Here is a 20,225-nt window from a genome sequence, read left to right on the forward strand (position 1 = left end):
TGCCACACGGTGACAGCAGATTGTAAGGCTAGACTGTGCAGTTCTGAAATCCTCCAACAGACATTGTTTGAGTATGTCATACAGCTTATAAGGTCAGTGTCAGTAAGCCATTTCTAACTGCTCTGCTGATCAGATAATATCCTCATTATCTGGAGTAACTCATACCTTGTGTCATGGGCTATCAAAATTTTAAACGGATTTTTCTTTTTTGTATGAAGATTGATTTTTAAATCCTAGCATACATTCTTTTTGGGTCAGGGGAAGAAAGGGAGGCTGCTCTATATTTTCTAATTTAATTTTTGTCAGGTGTGAAGCAAACACAGACACATGCACTCTGAAAAACTCTGTCTGACAGAAACCTAAAATACCATTCACATTCTCAGTCATTAAAGAATAATTATGAGATAAACTGTCAAAGTACTTTTTTCACAAAGTTGCATTAGTTTTCTGCATATTAATGGCTGAGAAGCTCCAGTCGAATGAATGCAGGCTATCACCACTCTACTACATGAACCTGGAGGCACCACAGCTTTAGGGCCTATACTGTACGTCATCTGGTGAGAGACAGGAGACTTGAACTTTGAAGAGACAGTGAGGAAACAGTTACTTAACTAGAAACAAATGTTGGATTCTCTTTCTTGTGAAGAAATATGAAGTTTTTTTTGCCTTCAAGGATTGGATCCTGCATGTTATGGAGCACTCTCAACCCATGCTGAAGTCAGCCGGCTGCAATGGGATTTAAAGGTGCTCAGCACCATACCAGGAAATGCTAAGCCTCCTGCAGTATTGGATTTTAAAGGCCTTATTTGCAACTGCTTTACTTCAGTTTTTTACACTGCAGTAACTCCATTGGTTTCAATGGAGATACTGCAGCATAAAACTGGAGTAATGTGGTGGTGAATCAGGCCCTAAGATTGCAGCACTGCAGCCCTTATTCACATGAATAGTCCCACTGAATTCAGTAGGTCTGATTCTCCTTTCAGCAATACTGGCTTTACATTTGTGTAACTCTTTTAAAACAAAACAAACAAACAAAAAAGGACCTACGCTGGTGCAAGAGAGAAGAGAAAAAGGCCCAATAAACTTGATTCTGTACTCTCACCTGTGAATCAGAAGTAATGCACTAAAGTCAGTGGATTTACATTTCCATAAAACAGGGGTATGATGGAGGAAGATCAGGCCCAATGAAACCACACATGTAAGTATTGAAGTATCAGTTCCCAACTCTATCATGTATGTTTTTATCATTAGAAAGCACTACATTACACATTTATTTTCAGAGAGACAAAGTGGGTGAGATGAATCAGCTTCTGTTGGTAAAAGAAGCAACGACAAAGGAGGGTTACAGATTATTGTAACAAGCCATAAATCCAGTGTCTAAAAGTCCATGATTTTTGGTGGCTAGCAGAGTTATGAATTTAAGTTCTCAGACTCCTTTTTTGAACTTGTGCAAATTTCCTTTGAGGATGGGGACTGAGATAAGAGATATAGTGTGATTGTTTTGTGAGAAGCATTCACCCTCAGGGGATGTATATTTTTGTGTGTCTTTTATCATTTTTTGTGTCACTTCATTTGAGATCACAGTGATTCTTGTTTCACCCACATAGTTATTGTTGGGGCAGTTAGTGCACTGGATGAGGCACACCACATGTTGTGATAGGCATGTGTAGGATCCATGTAATTAAGATGCTTTTGAAAATTTAATTCCTGATCTTTCTAACCTTCATGTGGAATCCTCCTCCTCACATAAAATTTATAATTGTTGCCCTTCTCTGAACTGTTTAAGATGATATAATTAAAACTAAACGCAGTATCCAAGGTGAGGATGTCTCACAGTATCAGTTTAAAAGAGAACCATATAATTTTTGTTATGCTTTGCACACTTCCTAATACAGCCTAACATCTTAATTGCTTCTTAAGCGTCTACTCTAGATTGAACAGATTCTTCACTGAGTTGTATATAGTGAGCTGTACGTGGTGAGACCCAGAGATTTAATTCACAGTAGAGCTGGCCAATATTTTGTCACCAGTAGCTACTAAGTGGCAGTTCTGCAGAAAAGGACCTGGGATTACAGTGGATGAGAAGCTGTATATGAGTCAGCAGTGCGCCCTTTTTGCCAAGAAGGCTAATGACATATTGGAGTGCATCAGTAGGAGCATCCTACTATGGGATGATTTAGTTGGGGTTGATCCTTTGAGCAGGGGATTGGACTAGATGACCTCCTGAGGTCTCTTCCAACCCTAATCTTCTATGATTCTTCCACAAGATAAGACCCCAGACAAAGTAAAGAGCTATCTCTTTACTCTGCTGCTCTCCTGCATTGACACGCATGTGCACATGCCCACCTTTTAGGTTAGCTCAATGTGTTTACCTGTATGCTCCCTTTGTTTCTATTTACTATGCTCATCTGCATGTCTTTCATGTCTCCTATGTGTAGAATTCCCTTCCTGAGCCTGTCTGGAATGCTTCCTCCTTCTTTTTACCGTTTCCCTTCCTGAACACACTTTCTCAAGGAGATTAACCACAATTACATTAAATAAACCTTTTTTGTTATCCTCAAATTATATATATTAGTCTCCCGAATGACATTATATCATTCTCTGTCTTGTCCTTCCTCACACTCTATTTCTGTTTGGCTGTAAGCTCTTCTGGGCAGGTAGAACTATATTTATCTGTGTTGTAAAAGGTCCATGCACATCTATGGCTTTGTAAGCAGGATCTGAATGAATTATACTCTGACAGCTAGTTGGGAGGGAGAGAGACCTAAGGAGCAAACTGTATTTACATGAATACACCTACTCTGCTTAATATCCAGCAGATAGAGCAGTGTTGCTCAGAGTGATCAACTTTGGCTGGTGTTGGATTACAAATCTCCTTAGAACTGAATACAGGAGTGGTGAAATGCTGTTACCAATGTTGTCATTATTGTATGAATAAAGGGGAGCAGAACTGTGCTTAACCTGTCCCAAGTGAGGGGGTCAAATCAGCTGAAAGGACCTTGTTAAGCCAAGGGCTGAAATGCTAGAGCAATGAAAGTAAGAGGGGTGGGGACAGGTGTCCTAGCCAGGAGGCGCAGACTGTCTCTAATGGTTCCCAGTCTGGTTTAACCTATTCCTCCCCACTGTTCAAAGATAGAGCTAAATAGGTTTTATTAGGAACCTCTTTGTTATGTTAAAGTGCTCAAATGAGAGCTGAAATCACATGAGAGGGGGCAGTGTTTCTGCTCAGCTTGAAAAGAGCTGAAAATTATGAGACTGATGTTCAGAGGTCTCAGCAGAGAGGAAGGTGGCAGCAGAAGGTGACTGATAGTCAGCAGGCAAAGGAGTGGCTGGCGAGGTGGTGAGGAACTGCGCCTGGCAAGGTGGCCAGGAACCATGGTTGGCGGGGTGGCTGGCCAGTGCAAGCAAGGTGCCCTCTTCTTTGGGCAGGAGGTGAACTCACACAGATGCACCTCTGAACCTTGGGTCCCACTGACCAAGGACAGCCACTGTGAAAGGGGTATGGTGAAGGAGCAGAGGGGGGCACAGAAAAGGAACTTTTGGTTGTAGAACACAAGAACATGAGGCAGAAGGCACTGCCCCACACGCTTTGTGATGGGTGTTCTGCTCACAGTTTTATGATTATGAATCCCGCTTGTGGTATTTTCCCTAATTAATGTTGGGTGATGTTCTCTCCTTTTCATTAAAAGTTTCTTTTCTACACTCACACTCTGTGCTTGCGATAGGGTGACCAGATGTCCTGATTTTATAGGAACAGTCCCGATTTTTGGGTCTTCTTCTTACATAGGCTCCTATTACCCCCCACCTCCCATCCTAATTTTTCAGATTTGCTGTCTGGTCACCCTAGCTTGCGAGTAGGGAAGTATTGCATCTCAGAGGCACAAAGGGGTGTTGTGTAATTTCTCCAGGATACTGAGTGGGGGCTTGAGCCTTTTTTTGTTGTATTGTTGAAAAGGAACCCCTAGATATTGAATCTGGCCCTGGTTGCTGCCAGCTTCACCTGGCAGAAGGGTTACAGCTTGATATTAGTAGCAGTAATAAATAGATAGGTACTTTGGAGTTCCTCTCACTCCTCCCTCTTAACTAATCTAAATAATTTGTGCCATCAGAATATCTTGCTACTTCACTTCAGCCCTGCTTTCCGTTGCTGATAAATATGTAGAACCCAATATATGGCCCATTTTGGCTGGTCAACTAGGGATGAAAATAGGAGACTTTCAAAACAATTGAGTGGGTACAGCTGAGTTATCAGGATCCTCCAGACTGAGCAGCTGAAAGGGCACAGGGCTGTAAAGCATTTTCAGATCTTCCAAGGAAGGAGCCATAGCCCTTTGTGAGCTGCCCTGCTGTTCATAGGCACTTACTAACACACACAGCACAGACTAAAGACTCTCTTCATATACTTCTGACTACAGGATTTTCTCAGGGTTGTTAGGAAATAGCATAGGGAAAGAGGAGATGAGTAGGAGGTGGGAGAAGCAAGTAGGATTTGGCTTCCTTAGGGCCTTGTTCTTGTTTCTCTTCCTACTCCACATACAGCTGCTGTCATGCTGCTAGGTTTCAGAGTAGCAGCCATGTTAGTCTGTATCCACAAAAATAACATGAGTACTTGTGGCACCTTAGAGACTAACAAATTTATTTGAGCATAAGCTTTCATGGGTTAAAACCCACTTCATCAGATGCATGCAGTGGAAAATACACTAGAAAGATCTATCTATTTATCTATATACACAAAAAAACCCCATAGAGAACATGAAACAATGGGTATAACCATACACACTATAATGAGAATGATCAGTTAAGGTGAGCTATTACCAGTAGGAGAGGGGGGAGAAGAAAGCTTTTTGTAGTTGACAAGAAGATGTGAATAACCGTAGGGGGGGAAATAAACATGGGGAAATAGTTTTACTTTGTATAATGGCTGTTTCTGTTGTTCCCCATTTGTGCCTAAAATAGCCTTCTCTGGAACAGGCCATTAATTACTAACCAATTTATGCTAATAAGTACTTTGTTACAGTTCTTCTCAACCCTTCACACTCTGGAAATTAGCCTGGGTGTGTTTGCTCTCTTGCCCAACCCCAGCTGTGGGCTTGCCAAGTGCTCAGGCCAGTCACTGGACATTACTGCCCTTAGGAACACCTATCACAGGCAAACTATGGAGAAGTCTATATCCATGTATTATAATTCCCTTTTGTACTTTTGACCTAAAATAGTATCTCATGCTGTGCTGCTGCTGATCAGTGAAACTCATTATTTGTGTTTACAGTAGTTCCTAGGGCATCATGATTGAGACCCTCTTAGACTGGGTGCTGTACATGCCCAGAGTAAGGACACTCACTGCTCCAGGGAGCTTACAATTTCAGTAGACAATAGGTGGCAAGACAGAGGCAAAGAGATGGAGTGACTGTCCCAATATCACACAGCAGGGCAGCAGGGGTGCCATTTAGGGAGCGTAGGTGGTTTCTAGTATCCCAGAACATCCATGTTCACACAGTGTCTTGTATGCAATATAGTTCTTGATATAAGACGTTTTTCTTATATCTATATGTATTTCTGCTTGTATCTATGCTGGAACCAGTGTTCTAGCTTAAGGACAATTAGTGTTTATAAGACAGGTATCAGAGGGGTAGCCGTGTTAGTCTGGATCTGTAAAAGCAACAAAGAATCCTGTGGCACCTTATAGACTAACAGATGTTTTGGAGCATGAGCTTTCGTGGGTGAAGTGGGTATTCACCCACGAAAGCTCATGCTCCAAAACGTCTGTTAGTCTATAAGGTGCCACAGGATTCTTTGCTGTTTATAAGACGTTGCCTTTGGACATATTGGGGTGGGATATGGTTGCTCAGAGGTAGGGTCTAAGATACAGTTCATTCTCTTCAATACAAATTCATGGTGAACTCTTTCCCCAGTTGTCTTTAGTTGAATCAGGCCAGCTTCTATGTCATTCACATCACAAGGACATCAGTCACATTTTCAGGTTAAAGCTTGACAACCTATTCTTTCCCCATTATAACGTGCCTTTAGAGCGGGACATTCTCTTGAAAACAAATTCGTGTTTTCCCATTGGCCATACTTAGTAGGAAGTCTTCTGTGGTCACAAGTTATCTAGGTTCCTTTCCCACTCTGAACTTTAGGGTGCAGAGGTGGGGACCTGCATGGACACTTCTATGCTTAATTACTAGCTTAGATCTGGTATCGCTGCCACCATCCAGAATTTTCAGTGTCTGGATCACACCCTTTCCCCCCAAAACCTTCACCTCCCTGCGTAGCCTTGAGAGACTCCTTCACCAATTCCCTGGTGAGTCCAGATCCAATCCCTTGGATCTTAAAACAAGGAGAAATTAACCATCCTCCCTCCTTTCCCCCACCAATCCCTGGTGAGTCCAGATCCAATCCCCTTGGATCTAAAAACAAGGAGAAATTAACCATCCCCACTCCTTTCCCCCACCAATCCCTCGTGAGTCCAGATCCAATCCTCTTGGATCTAAAAACAAGGAAAAATCAATCAAGTATTAAGAAAAAGGCTTTTAATTAAAGAAAAGAAAGGTAAAAGAAAACCCTCTGGGAGAAATTAGCATACCAGCTACTCTCACAGACAACAGATTCAAAACACAGAGGATGTTCCCCTGGGCACAAATTTAGTTACATAAAAAAAAAATACTCAAATACCCAATTTGATTCTACCTCTAATTGCATAAGACAGGTTACAAAGAAATAAACATAAACCTATTTATTCCTTTCTAAAACTTACTACTCTGATAAGAGGCTGGTTCCTTGATCTTTTTCACTCCGGCTGAAACTGAAACTCTAAACAAAGGAAAAACTTCCCTCCTTCCTTTTGAAACATCTTGTTCCCCCATTGGTTCCTCTGGTCAGGTGTTAGCTAGGCTAGCTGAACTTTTTAACCCTTTACAGGTAAAGGAGGCATTAACCCGTAACCATCTGTTTATGACACAGGTACAATCATAAAACTGTGTTAGAGAATCAGTCTCACTTAATAAGATGAATGGGTCAGTGAGTTGGGGAAAAGATAATGGGTACATCACTGTGGTCCACTTTCATAATGAGTGTGAGCAAAAGCTACTTTTATGGGTATCCTATGAGAGATTGCTGAACTATTTTTGGAGAACTTGAATGGGGAGTGAGATGATCGTGTGATACTTAGGGACAGGGAGAATAGTACTGGCTGACTAACACAAATCCATATACTGATGGGGTTTTTAACAAAGCATGTGATTGGACCAAGCCCCCATAGCTAGTCAATGGGACTAGTGAGCTGGGCCTACAGTTTAGGGAAACCTTGTTTTCCCTATCCACTAGCTGCTGTTCTTTAGTCACAGTAGGACTCTGAGTTGAGTGTTATCTACTTCTGGTTACTGACTTTAATTTAATCGTTTTAGTTCCATCATAGGTTTTGCTATCTCTAACTTCTAATAGGTCATCTTGTCTACACCCTTGTCACTTCAGGAATTTCCCCTACAGACTTGTTCAGTGACATCCTTTTTCAAATGCTGCTTCTCTCTGGCAGAGTCATATCTTCTCTTTCTATATGGAATAATCACAAGACAGTAATTACTTTGTAATCCACTTTGGTGAAGACTAATGAAAAGGTATAATTCAGTCTTGCCAAATATAAGACATCTCTCTGTACAAATTTAGACTTTTTTGTGTTGATGGGTTTTTCTATGGGACGTATCACAAGGGAGCACATCAACCCTGAACATCAGACAATTTCAAGATTTTAAAGAAAACAATTGAGTTTGTTTAATCACAATGAAACCTAATATTTATTTCCTTGCTTTGGTGCCCCTTGCCAAAGAGACCCCACACCCTTTTGGGCTATTGCCAAAATATAGTATTAATAGATGAGCGCTTTCTTTTAGTCTGGCTGCTTTCACTGTATCCAATAACAAAGAATAGGCCAAACAGGAATCATGAAACTTCTTATTTTTATAGTTCAAATTTAGACTCCTTGATATTTTTAGTCTTGAGACAAATGGACTCCTTTTTTGGAATATTAAATCACAATCAGATTTAATTCAATTTATTTGATTTCTTTTTTTGTTGTTGTAGAGGGAAGGAGTGGGGTGTGTGGCGTGGGAGTGAGGGAGAAACTTATTTATACACATGCATATGCTTTGTGTGTCTTGCTCTTTTGCAACCACACACGTACACAAAATATAAAAACTGAAATCATTGCTCAATAACTTCCTCTCCTAGGGGAAGTTCTTTATCAACTGTATTGTAGTAGCATCAAGAGGTCTCCATCAAGTTCAGGGCTTGTTGTGCTATGTGTTGCATTGATCAATATTCTTAAACAATCAAACATTTGATCAACAATTCTTAAAAGATCAATATTCTTAAACAATAAACAGTCAGGCAACATTTCCCCTCAGTAACCTTTGATTCTGACACAACTGCATATTCTGACAGGATATATAATTTTTAGTCAAAATATTGACCAGCTCTATCCATGTAACTCAGGGGTCGGCAACCTTTTAGAAGTGGTGTGCCGAGTCTTCATTTAGTCACTCTGATTTAAGGTTTTGCATGCCAATAATACATTTTAACGTTTTTAGAAGGTCTCTTTCTATAAGTCTATAATATATAACTAAACTATTGTTGTATGTAAAGTAAACAAAGTTTTTAAAATATTTAAGAAGCTTCATTTAAAATTAAATTAAAATGCAGAGTCCCCCAGACTGGTGGCCAGGACCCGGGCAGTGTGAGTGCCACTGAAAATCAGCTCACTTGCCACCTTTGGCACCCGTGCCATAGGTTGCCTACCCCTGATGTAACTGCTGAATTTTTAGTGTTGAACCAGTGAGTCTGGAGGAGAGGTAAGTTTCTACTGACTTTTTGAAGTTCATACTCCGGTTTTTGTTAATGAAAAAGTGTGTGTGAACTCATGCTATTGTTTGCGCTTTGGACATGCAAATACTTGTGTGTGGTACAACTTGCATGACACTTACTCATAGATTTTAAGGCCAGAAGTGACCATCGTGATCATCTAGTCTGACCTCCTGCACATCACAGGTATATAACCTCACCCACCACTTGAGTAGTCTAACATGAATGCAGATATCACATCTTTTACATCATGGACAAAGGGTTGAATTTGCAAGGAGTAGTCATATTTGCATGTGTATTCAGTTTTGCTCAGCTACATATGCAGATAGCTGGAGCGAGCAATTTTCATTTTATATTTACCTCATATCAGAATAGATGCAAGTTTTAATTTAACCATGAGTATTGCTGAGGAAGTTTACAGAACAATTTCAACCTTGTTGCACCTATTCATCTAAAAAGGATTTTTATACTATTCTGTGCTTTTCTTTTTTAATTGCCTGGAAGCAGGAGTTGGGATGACCATCTAGCACCAGGGGTTTATGAATGTATAATGAATGGTACACATCCTGCACTTCTGTATTAACGCAAACATTAGGAAAATACTCACTTGGAAAGCTGGAAGGAGGTCCCAGTTCTGCCTTTCATGTATGCTTTGTAAATGAATTAACTGGCCTGAATTGTAGTTTTAATTAACATAATCGCTGAATTCCACTAATCTTTGTTTTGAAAATGTTGCAACATTATCACTGAAGGAAGCTTTGTCAGTAAACATGGAAATAGTAATTTTTTCAACATGTCTTCAGTAATTGAGCTGCCTAGGCTTTGTGAATCCTAGGAGGTCACAGGTGGGGATCCAAACAGTAAATCATTTTGGTTTACAGTAAATCAAAATGTATGATTCCTGTTTCTTGGATATGGCTAGCAACTAACTTTTTTTTTTAAACTGTTAATCAAATCTGATTTAATTGGGTCATTGTATCTGGCATTCTCTGTGTGTGTGAACAGTGTCTGACACACATACTTTTTATTAAGGCTCAGTTACAATAAAACACTAATATACTGGATTGTACGGTATTCAGGATCAGATTAATATTCAAAGAACCTGGCTAAACATTCTGGCTTGTTGGCTTAGGGGGCCTTCCTCCTCTGTGTGCTAGAAAGGGTGATAACATTTCTAAATACCTATCTTTTTTTGGCACTTATCTTGTGTATGCAGTTGGTGGAAAAGTTTTTTCCGTTACAAGGACTGTCCATATTTTGCTAGACCTCAGTTCAGCAGGAGGAGGGGGATACACATTCCAATGCAATGCAAAGTCTAGCTGCTAACAATAAATGAGAGAAGTTTGTTGTTCTGTTTAAAATGCAGTACTGTACTGCATCATTGAGTAAGCAGGTAAAGCGATCTCTAGAAGATTTGGCGAGGTCACCAAAGGCAGTACAAATCTTTCCAAACCATACATAAAGGGGTGAAAATCTTGCCCCTTTGAAATCAATAGAAGTTTTTCTATTGACTTCAGTGAGTCCAGGCTTTTACCCAGGCTGTTCATTGAAATGCCTTTGGTCAAATGCAGCAGTGATGTAAATGGTTGGTGGTGCTATTTACAAATTGCATTCCTATGTCAATGTCAATCCAGAGTAACTTCACGGAATTCAGGGGCTTTCAGGCTAATGCTGGTGTATGTGACAGGAGTTTGTCCTGTCAGCTGCACATTGGTCAGAAGATCAGTGTATATGATTAAGTTGCACAAGTTTGATATTCTGTGGGTGTGTAAAACAAGTGTGTGTGGGAGGGGGGGATGTAGCAGGAAAAATAAATAGTATAAGAGGATATCTGATTTATCTTGGACTCTTCCATTAGTTACTTTTCCTGTTAGTACGCGAACCTCTTTTCTGACCCATATACACCCAACATAGAATCATAGAATATCAGGGTTGGAAGGAACCTCAGGAGGTCATCTAGTCCAACCCCCTGCTCAAAACAGAACTAATCCCCAACTAAATCATCCCAGCCAGGGCTTTGTCAAGCCTGACCTTAAAAACCTCTAAGGAAGGAGATTCCATCACCTCCCTAGGTAATCCATTCCAGTGCTTAACCCCTCTCCTAGTGAAAAAGTGTTTCCTAATATCCAACCTAAACCTCCCCCACTGCAACTTGAGACCATTACTCCTTGTTCTGTCATCGGGTACCACTGAGAACAGTCTAGATCCATTCTTTTTGGAACCTCTTTTCAGATAGTTGAAAGCAGCTATCAAATCCCCTATCATTCTTCTCTTCTGCAGACTAAACAATCCCAGTTCCCTCAGCCTCTCCTCATAAGTCATGTGCTCCAGTCCACTAATCATTTTTGCTGCCTTCTGCTAGGCTCTTTGCAATTTTTCCACATCCTTCTTGTAGTGTGGGGCCCAAAACTGGACGTAGTACTCCAGATGAGGCCTTACCAATGTCGAATAGAGGGGAATGATTACATTTCTTGATCTTATACAGCCCAAAATGCCATTAGCCTTCTTGGCAACAAGGGCACACTGTTGACTCATATCCAGCTTCTCGTCCACTGTAAGCCCTAGGTCCTCTTCTGCAGAACTGCTGCCTAGCCACTTGGTCCATAGTCTGTAGCAGTGCATGGGATTCTTCTGTCCCAAGTGCAGGATTCTGCACTTGTCCTTGTTGAACCTCATCAGATTTCTTGTGGCCTAATCCTCCAATTTGTCTAGGTTCCGCTGTATCCTATCTGTACCCTCCAGGATATCTACCACTCCTCCCAGTTTAATGTCATCTGCAAACTTGTTGAGGGTGCTGTCCACACCATCCTCTAGATCAATGATGGAGATATTGAACAAAACCAGCCCCAGGACCGACCCTTGGGGCACTCCACTTGATATCGACTGCCAACTAGACATGGAGCCATTGATCACTACCTGTTGAGCCCGACGATCTAGCCAACTTTCTATCCACCTTATAGTCCATTTATCCAGCCCATACCTCTTTAACTTGCTGGCAAGAATACTGTGGGAGACGGTATCAAAAGCTTTGCTAAAGTCAAGGAGTAACATGTCCACTGTTTTTCCCTCATCCACAGAGCCAGTTATCTCCTCATAGAAGGCAATTAGGTTAGTCAGGCATGACTTGCCCTTGGTGAATCCATGCTGACTGTTTCTGGTCACTTTCCTCTCCTCTAAATGCTTCAGAATTGATTCCTTGAGGACCTGCTCCATGATTTTTCCAGGGACTGAGGTGAGACTGACTGGCCTGTAGTTCCCTGGATCCTCCTCCTTCCCTTTTTTGAAGGTGGAAACTACATTAACCTTTTTTTCCAGTCACCCAGGACCTACTCTGATTGCCATGAGTTTTCAAAGATAATGGCCAACAGCTCTGCAATCACATCCGCCAACTCCTTTTAGCACCCTTGGATGTAGCGCATCTGGCCCCATGGACTTGTACTCGTCCAGCTTTTCTAAGTAGCCCTGAACCACTTCTTTCTCTGCAGAAGCTGGTCACCTCCTCCCCTGTGCTGCCCAGTGCAGCAGTCTGGGAGCTGACCTGATCTTTTAGGAAGGGTCAGTGTGTTCCAGTTATCCTTGGGGAATGTTTTTGCACCATCCTGGATATCGGGATGTTCTGGTACTACTCTTCTAGAATATGCTTGCATGAGCAGGTCCTAGGAATGTAGGAAAGTATCAGTCCTGTTCTTGCCAGATTCTGTGAACTTTGCAAGCAGGCAGAGCCTGACATTGGCTCACAGTCTGACTTTTGATAATTTTGCTTTATATCAGCAAAGCTTGCCCGCTACTTTAATTCAGGCCTCATACCAGGTCTCTGATACAAGGGCTTATGTCTCAGGTGCTCTTCCTACTACACTCACTTAGTTTGGAGACTTTTTTTGTAATTTTTCTGTTTCTGTGAAATCCCACCTTCTCTCTTGAGGCCTCTTCTCTCTTGCCTCATCTTTCTGGATCATAAAAAAAAACACTGAACACAAGAATGTACATATGCATTGAACAGTTCCAATTTCAGATAGGCAGCAGTGAAGCTTGTAGGCATTTCAATTGTGCTGTTTAAAAATAAGCACACTTCTGCCATGTGGGACAAGGCCAAAAACAGTCTTTTGTCTTCCATAACTTCACCTATGGAAACCATAAAACCTTTTAGTTTGTTTGCAGTCTCATTTCTTAACCTACCCAAGGGCGGTCTGTCCATATAGATGAACTAGGCGGTCGCTAAGGATGCCAAGTTAAATGGGGCACCAAATTAAAGGGGAAAAAAATCAAATTAAAAAAAATGAAAAAAAGATGAAAAAAATACAAATAGAATAACAGATGTCATTATTTCAATTCCCCGTGCATGTACAGAGAGAATATTAATTATAATATCTCTACATTTGAGAATTTATTAGTATGCCAAATCTTTTATTTACTGCAAAAATAAATATTTTAGTGAATTTTTTTTTAAATTTTTGACACAGGGTCAAGATGACCCACTCCGCAATTTCGATAAGCAATAACTCAGCCACAATGAAACACATCTTCCAGCGACAAGAGCTGCAGTGCTAGTGACACCTCACTTGAATATACCTCAAGGTCGCATAACTGGAAATTCATGTAGAGCGGAGATATCATGAGTTGATACATGACAAATGGTCATTTTAACACACTTTGCAGGTAGATGGTTAAGAATTGAGTGAATACTGTGGAAAATTGTGTTTCTTGGTGCCAAAGAATAAAGAATAACATCTTTCAGCATTATAAATCCAAAGTGTGAGTATCTTTAAGCGTTATTAAACCTTAGCGTTATTATCAGATTGTATAATTATGAACTTTTCTTTGTTATAACTGGTTAACATGTAATAAAAAAGAAAAATAACAACTTGATGCTTAATAGACTACGAAAGTGATGACATCACACTCCAATCGAGTAAACGTGAGGAAGGGGATTATTAGTCCAAACAACTGGTGTTGGGCTATAATGTCGAAAAAGGTCATTTTGTTTCCATGTAAATACTGTAACTAATTTTTTTAATAGGTAAGTGACTGTATTTTACTAATCATTGAATCTTTAAGCAGTGAAAAGATGTGTTAGGATGGCTGCAATGTGGTTTAAATTGCCAACCATGTGGTTTGTCAACCATCCTTAATGCTATAATGCTTGCAGTCAGGAGCACAGTTAGTACATAACAATATTCAAGTGCCCCATGGCAGAAAGAGGAAAAAGAAAACCCTCAGAAGCTGAGTGTTGTAAACAAAAAGCTGAGAAGGAAAAAGACCAAGCAAAACAGCAGGGATCCTTCCTGAAATATTTTCTCTTTAATCCAAGTAAAGATGGAAGCAGTTCACAGCATCCAGATGAAGGTCTATTACTTCGGGAGAAGGTTAGCTCACATCCGCACAGAAGCAGTTTGGAAACTCAAGATGATGGAAACTTACTTCTAGATGAAGGCAGCTCACAGCATCAGACTGATATGGAGGTGGAGAAAATGTATTCATCTTCAGAGGCACATGCAGAAATTGAAGTAAATGGAGTAGAAGGAAGAAAAGATGAGGAAATTACAAACAAGTTACAGTATTGAGCCCCAGCTTCATGGCCCAGATGTGATGACAAATTCTCATGGTACATGGACCTGAACAAATTAATGAATTTCCCTTCCCTAAGAATGGAAATAAAAGAAAATTCTCTCCTCAGCATTACAAGAGGAAACACATTAATTGGGAAGAAATTCATTGAAACTGGTTACAATATTCAGTGTTGAAGGACTCTGTTTTGCTTTTGCTGCAAGTTATTTAGAAATCAAGCAATTGGTACAACACTTACTGAAAATGGTTCAAAGGACTGGAAAAACATCTCTTCAATTTCTCTTCACATGAAAGAAGTACAGAATGTTTGGAATGTTTTCAAAATTCAAAAGAACTTGAATTATGATTGAAAAAAGGAAAAACTATTGATGAAGAAAATTTACGGTGTGATCAAGGAAAAAAGAATATTGGCAACAAATGCTGGAGTGTCTTATTGCTTTAGTGTGAGTTCTTGGTGGGCAAAATTTAGCATTCCGCGGCCATGGTAGAAATGAAAAATTATACACTCCAGGTAATGGAAACTTTTTAAAAAATTTGTTGAATACCTAGCTTTGTTTGATCCAGTCATGAAGGAACATCTACATAAAATAACTGATCATGAAACACACAAGTTCATTACTTTGGAAAAAATATGTAGAATGGACTGATTCAAATCCTAGCAAAGGCCATAAAAAGGATAATTGTAGAAGCTGCCCATTCTGCAAAATACTTTTCAATAATACTGGATTGTTACACCAGGTGTGAGACATGTTGGACAAATGACAATCATTCATTTTGTGCATATGGAAAAGTCTGCAGATGAAGATAATGTTGAAGTGCTCATAAAGGAACATTTTTGGGGGGTTTCATACCACTGAAGGAGACGACTGGAGAATTTGACTGAAACTATTCTACAAGACCTTGAAACAATGTCATTATCTGTTGAAAACTTACATGGCCAACGCTATGTTAATGGAAGTAATATGAAGGGTAAAAACAATGATGTGCAAAGGAAAATGATGGAAATCAATCCTAGGGCCTTTTTCATTCCTTGCAGTGCGCATTCTCTGAACTTGATTGTCGGTGGTGCTAGAGGCTGTTTGGAGGCAAGCAGTTTCTTTGACTTGGCACAACGTGTTTGTGTTTTTCTCAGGCTCAATACACCATTGGGAGATTTTGACTCGCCATGTGAATTCTCTAACTGTGAAACCACATAGTCAGACAAGATGGGAGAGTCGCATTGATGCTTTGAAGCCTCTTCTCTATGAACTTGGAAACACTTATGATGTCCTAATTGAAATTTCTGATGATAATATCTTTACTGGATCATCTGGCAATATGGCACGTTCAGATGCAGTAGCTTTTGCAAATGGCCTTTCCAAGTTCAAATTTGTGATTTCACTCATTTTGTGGTATAACATCCTTTTTGAGATTAACCTCACTAGTAAGCAGCTTCAAGAAAAGAACTTTAACATATATTCTGCTATTCAAAAACTTCAGCAAACTAAAAATATTCTGGAGGAATTCAGAAGCGATGAAGGATTTGAAAGAACACTGGTTGTTTCTCCAGCAAGCTCAAGAGAATCTGACTTTCTGAACCAGAGCCAGTTCACATTCAGCAAAAGAAACAGCAGTTTTTGTATGAAGGACGAGACACGCCCATTCAGAACCCAAAACAAAGGTTCAAAGTGAATTTCTACTTTGCAGTCCTTGATACTGCTAGTCACTCAGTTGAGAAAAGATTTCAACAGATGCAGCAGCTAGAGTCAGTATTTGGCTTTCTATATGATATCCACAGCATGCAAAAGACATCAGCAAAACAGGTAAGAGAATTTTGTATAAAACTGGAGTCAGCATTGACTCATGAAAATTCAAAAGACATTGATGCTATGTAGTGAGCTTCAGGCTTTTTCAAGATGACTTAAGAAACATTCCACTACTGAAGAAGTACTGAAGTTTGTTTGTGAAAATAAACTCAGATAGTTTTCCAAACATTTTTATAGCTCTACGCATTCTTTTAACTTTGCCAGTTTCCGTAACTAGTGGGGAACATAGCTTCTCAAAGTTAAAATTGACAAAAAACATTCATATCTCTGTTCAACAATGGTGCAAGAGAGACTTGTTGGACTTGCCAGAATGTCAATAGAGCATGAAATAGCTGGAAAACTGGATCTAAAAGAACTAGTGACTGAATTTTCAAAACTTAAAGCAAGAAAAGTCATCTTTTAAGAGCCCAGAGTGTTTATTATTTGGAGTGTTTTGTAAATCCAGGTTAAAGTTCACTGAAGAGTTTTCTTATTTCTTTCTCTGTTGGATATGGTGGTAATGGAAGTTAAAGCCGGATAGCATAATGGATGTTTTTGGATTTGTAATAATAAAAATAATTAACATATTTTTATTTGAAATCAGACTGAAATCATCTAGCTGTCATGTAGAAATCTATTCTGAAAATTTCGTGTCTCTATTTTATCTGATCTCAGAAACATTGGTTGGACAGATAGATGGATGGACAAACCAAATAATTAAGACTCTTTTAAAAAAAAAAAAAAGCTTATAAAACATTAAAAGGAAAAAAGGGGCAAAATGTTTCCCAGTTTACCAAAAACCTCAGCCTAGATCTGCCCTTGGGACTTGGTTGTGGGGGACACTGATTGCATGGTTCGCCTAGGGCTCCACTTGCTGGCAGCTAGTCTAGGGCCACCCCTGAACCTACTTAATAATAATCCTAACTGGAAATGGTCCTTGTACTAGATGCATAAATTATCAAATCTGCCCCCTTCATCATATTTAATTTATATGAGTCATTAGTTTTAGAAGTAGAGTAATTGAAGGAACTTGAGCATATTCATACCATAATCAACCAGTGTAGGCTAGACTCCTAAGATAACTATTGCAGACAGCACTGACATAAATACTTTTTATTCAAGTTGACCTCTTCAAAACTTAGATACCATCTGTAACTCTTCCTTAAGTAACATATATACATTGCTTGGCTTTTGAAACAGTTCAGCTTGCATCATTTATTTTGCTGCCATTTGCTTTAAGATTGTCCCAAATGCAGTGAGACTGAAAATGAGTCAGACTACTAGATAACTCTGAAATGAGTGACAATTTGCAGGTGCAGGCATTGCTTATGTGCTGGGAGAGTTCCCAATTTTTTTTCATATCTTAATAGAGATTGCATTATGAACCACATCCCCTCACATTTGAAATTGGATGGACCTCTTTGCCTCACATTAATGATGACATAAGATCTATAGTAACAGCAATTTCTTCCAAGGACTACTTTCCTAATATGATTCTTCCATGTATGTTTCGTGGTCTTTCAATGAAATGGTAGCAGATACCTTGCAGCCCTAACATTCCTGAACCTAGCCTGGGGTCCCAGCCCTCTGTAACCTGACCCTAGGTTAAGGAACCCTCCTGGCAGGAAGTCCTACCAGTTCCAACCATCACCCAAGCCTGGGGATCCCTATTGACCCTAATCCTTACATATTCAGTGGAACTGAGACTGGAATGCAGGTGTCCCCCCCCACGTGCATGCCCTAACAACTGGATCTGAGTCACTCTCACTAAGGGTACATCTACACAACAGCAAGGAGGTGTAATTCCCATCTTGGGTAGATATGTTCAAGCTGTGGCCTAAAAATAGCAGTGTCATGGTGGCTGCATGGGGGAAAGCTTGGGTTAGACAGATGAGTATGTACTGAGGGGCTTAGGTGGGATTGCACGTGGGTTGCTAGCCCAAGCTGCTTCCTGTGCCACAATGAGCACACTACTAATGTTAGTGTGCTAGCTCAAGCAGAGCCTGCGTGTGTACATCTACCCAAACTGAGAATTGCTCCTCCTAGCTATTTATAGACATAGCCTGAATGTGTCTGGCTGAATGATTATTTAAGTATTTTATACAAAGTGGAACAGCTTCAAGAGGAGAAACTTAGAGAATATTCTATAACCTGGGGTTTGGGAGGGAGGACATTGTGGTTCAGGTCTCTGCTGTAGAGCAGGGACTTGAATCAGTGTTCCCTCACATCCTAGGTGAGTGCCCTAGCCAGAGGGCTAAAAGCTACAAGGAGGCTCCTCCTGCTCTGGTTTTGGAGTAACTAGAGATCTTTTGTTAACATTGAAACAAATACTTCTGAGAGAATTTTGCACCAAAACATTAAAAATTATGCACACAATATTTTAAAATTCTGCAAGATTCTGCAAATTTTATATAAATATATGTGGCTCCAGCATGGTAGTGGGGAGCACAGACCACTGGTTGCATTGAGGTTGAGATCACACTGAAGCCTCTATCTTCTCCCAGTGCAGGGACTTGGCAATGAGGCTGCACCTGACCCTGACACTGTGCAAAGGCTGGGCCTGCCCCAGAAACACCCTGGGGCATAGTGTCAGGGGATTCAGGTGTGGAGTGAGAGGTTTCTGTGTGGGATAATCTGGGTGCAGGTGGCTCAGTGAGAGATCTGGATGCACAGAGTCATTGGGGGTTCTGGGTGCAGGGGCAATGGGACTCTGCAGGGGATCCAGGTGAAGTTGGTGGTTGGGGCTCAGCAGGGGGATCTGGGTGCTGAGGGAGTGGGGCTTGATGGGGTGGAAATTGAGGTGCAGCTGGTTGGGGATCAGTGGGGTGGGGATCTGGGTGTGGGGAGCTCATCAGGGGTATCCAGGTGTAGGGGGTAGGGGTCTGTCAGGGTGAGGGTTCAATGGGCCTGCTTAATGGGGGAACCCCACTGCTGTTGCTGCTGCTGCTGCCGCCGCCACCAAAGGGGCTCCCATTTCCCCACACAATTTCCCTATCATCTTTTCTTCTCCATCCCCCCCCGCCTCCCCTATTCCACCTCCCTTCCTTCTCCCACTGTCTCTTGCTCCACCATGGGCATTCACTGGTGCACAGAAAACAGAAAGGTTCCCAGCACACAGAAGGGGAGCACGGCTGGCACTGCAGTGTTCAGCTGAAGAGTCGGGAGCCGAGAGGCAGCCTCCTTCAACTGGGCAGCTCTGTGCTTACAGAAATGAGAGGGGAGGCAGTGGCATGTAACCCCAGGTGTCCCCCTATGCCTCACCTCCGTTTGGAGGGGGGTAATCCCCCCTTCTCCAACTGCGCACATGGTTGACCCTCTCCTTCGTGCAGCTTCCCTTTGCTTCCTTGCCATTTTTTGTAGGAAGTCACAGGAATTCTGGAGTGAGGAGAGGCATTTTCTGCAGGTGCAGTCATGAAGAATCCCCCCAGGAATCAAACAAACTGTAATATAAACCCCAAATTATCATCTTGCACTGCACATGGATCTGTACAGTGTAAGCACATTAATAAAGTTTGCCCCTCTCTCAATGTGAAGAGGAGAATCCCCAGACACTTTAGTCAAAGGCACACTGGTTTAGATAAAGCAAAAACCAAGTTTATTAACTACAAAAGATAGACGTTAAGTGATTATAAGTGATAGCAAACAGATGAAAGCAGATTACCTAATAAATAAACAAAATAGCAAACTAAGCCTAAAATACTAGAAAGATTGGATATGAATTAGCAAATTCTCACCCTGGCTGGTGATACAAGAAGGCTTGCAGATTCTGAGGAGTGAGTTCATTTGGTTTGTAGCTTAGGATCCCCTTCCCCATTCCAAGTCTTTTTTTTTGGGAGCTTCTCTCTGGTATTGAGTTAGGGGGAAGTGACAAACCACCAATGACATCACTCACTGGCTTATATAGCTTTTAAATATGGTGAGATCCCTTTGTTTCAAAGCTTGGTCCCCAGACCAGTTTGTGGAAAAATACAGGTACCCAAACTGGAGATCCAGTGTCATGTGCTCTGGTCACAGGCCCTGGTTGAA

The sequence above is a fragment of the Gopherus evgoodei genome, chromosome 3, assembly GCF_007399415.2.
Source record: "Gopherus evgoodei ecotype Sinaloan lineage chromosome 3, rGopEvg1_v1.p, whole genome shotgun sequence".
Classification (NCBI taxonomy): Eukaryota; Metazoa; Chordata; order Testudines; family Testudinidae; genus Gopherus; species Gopherus evgoodei.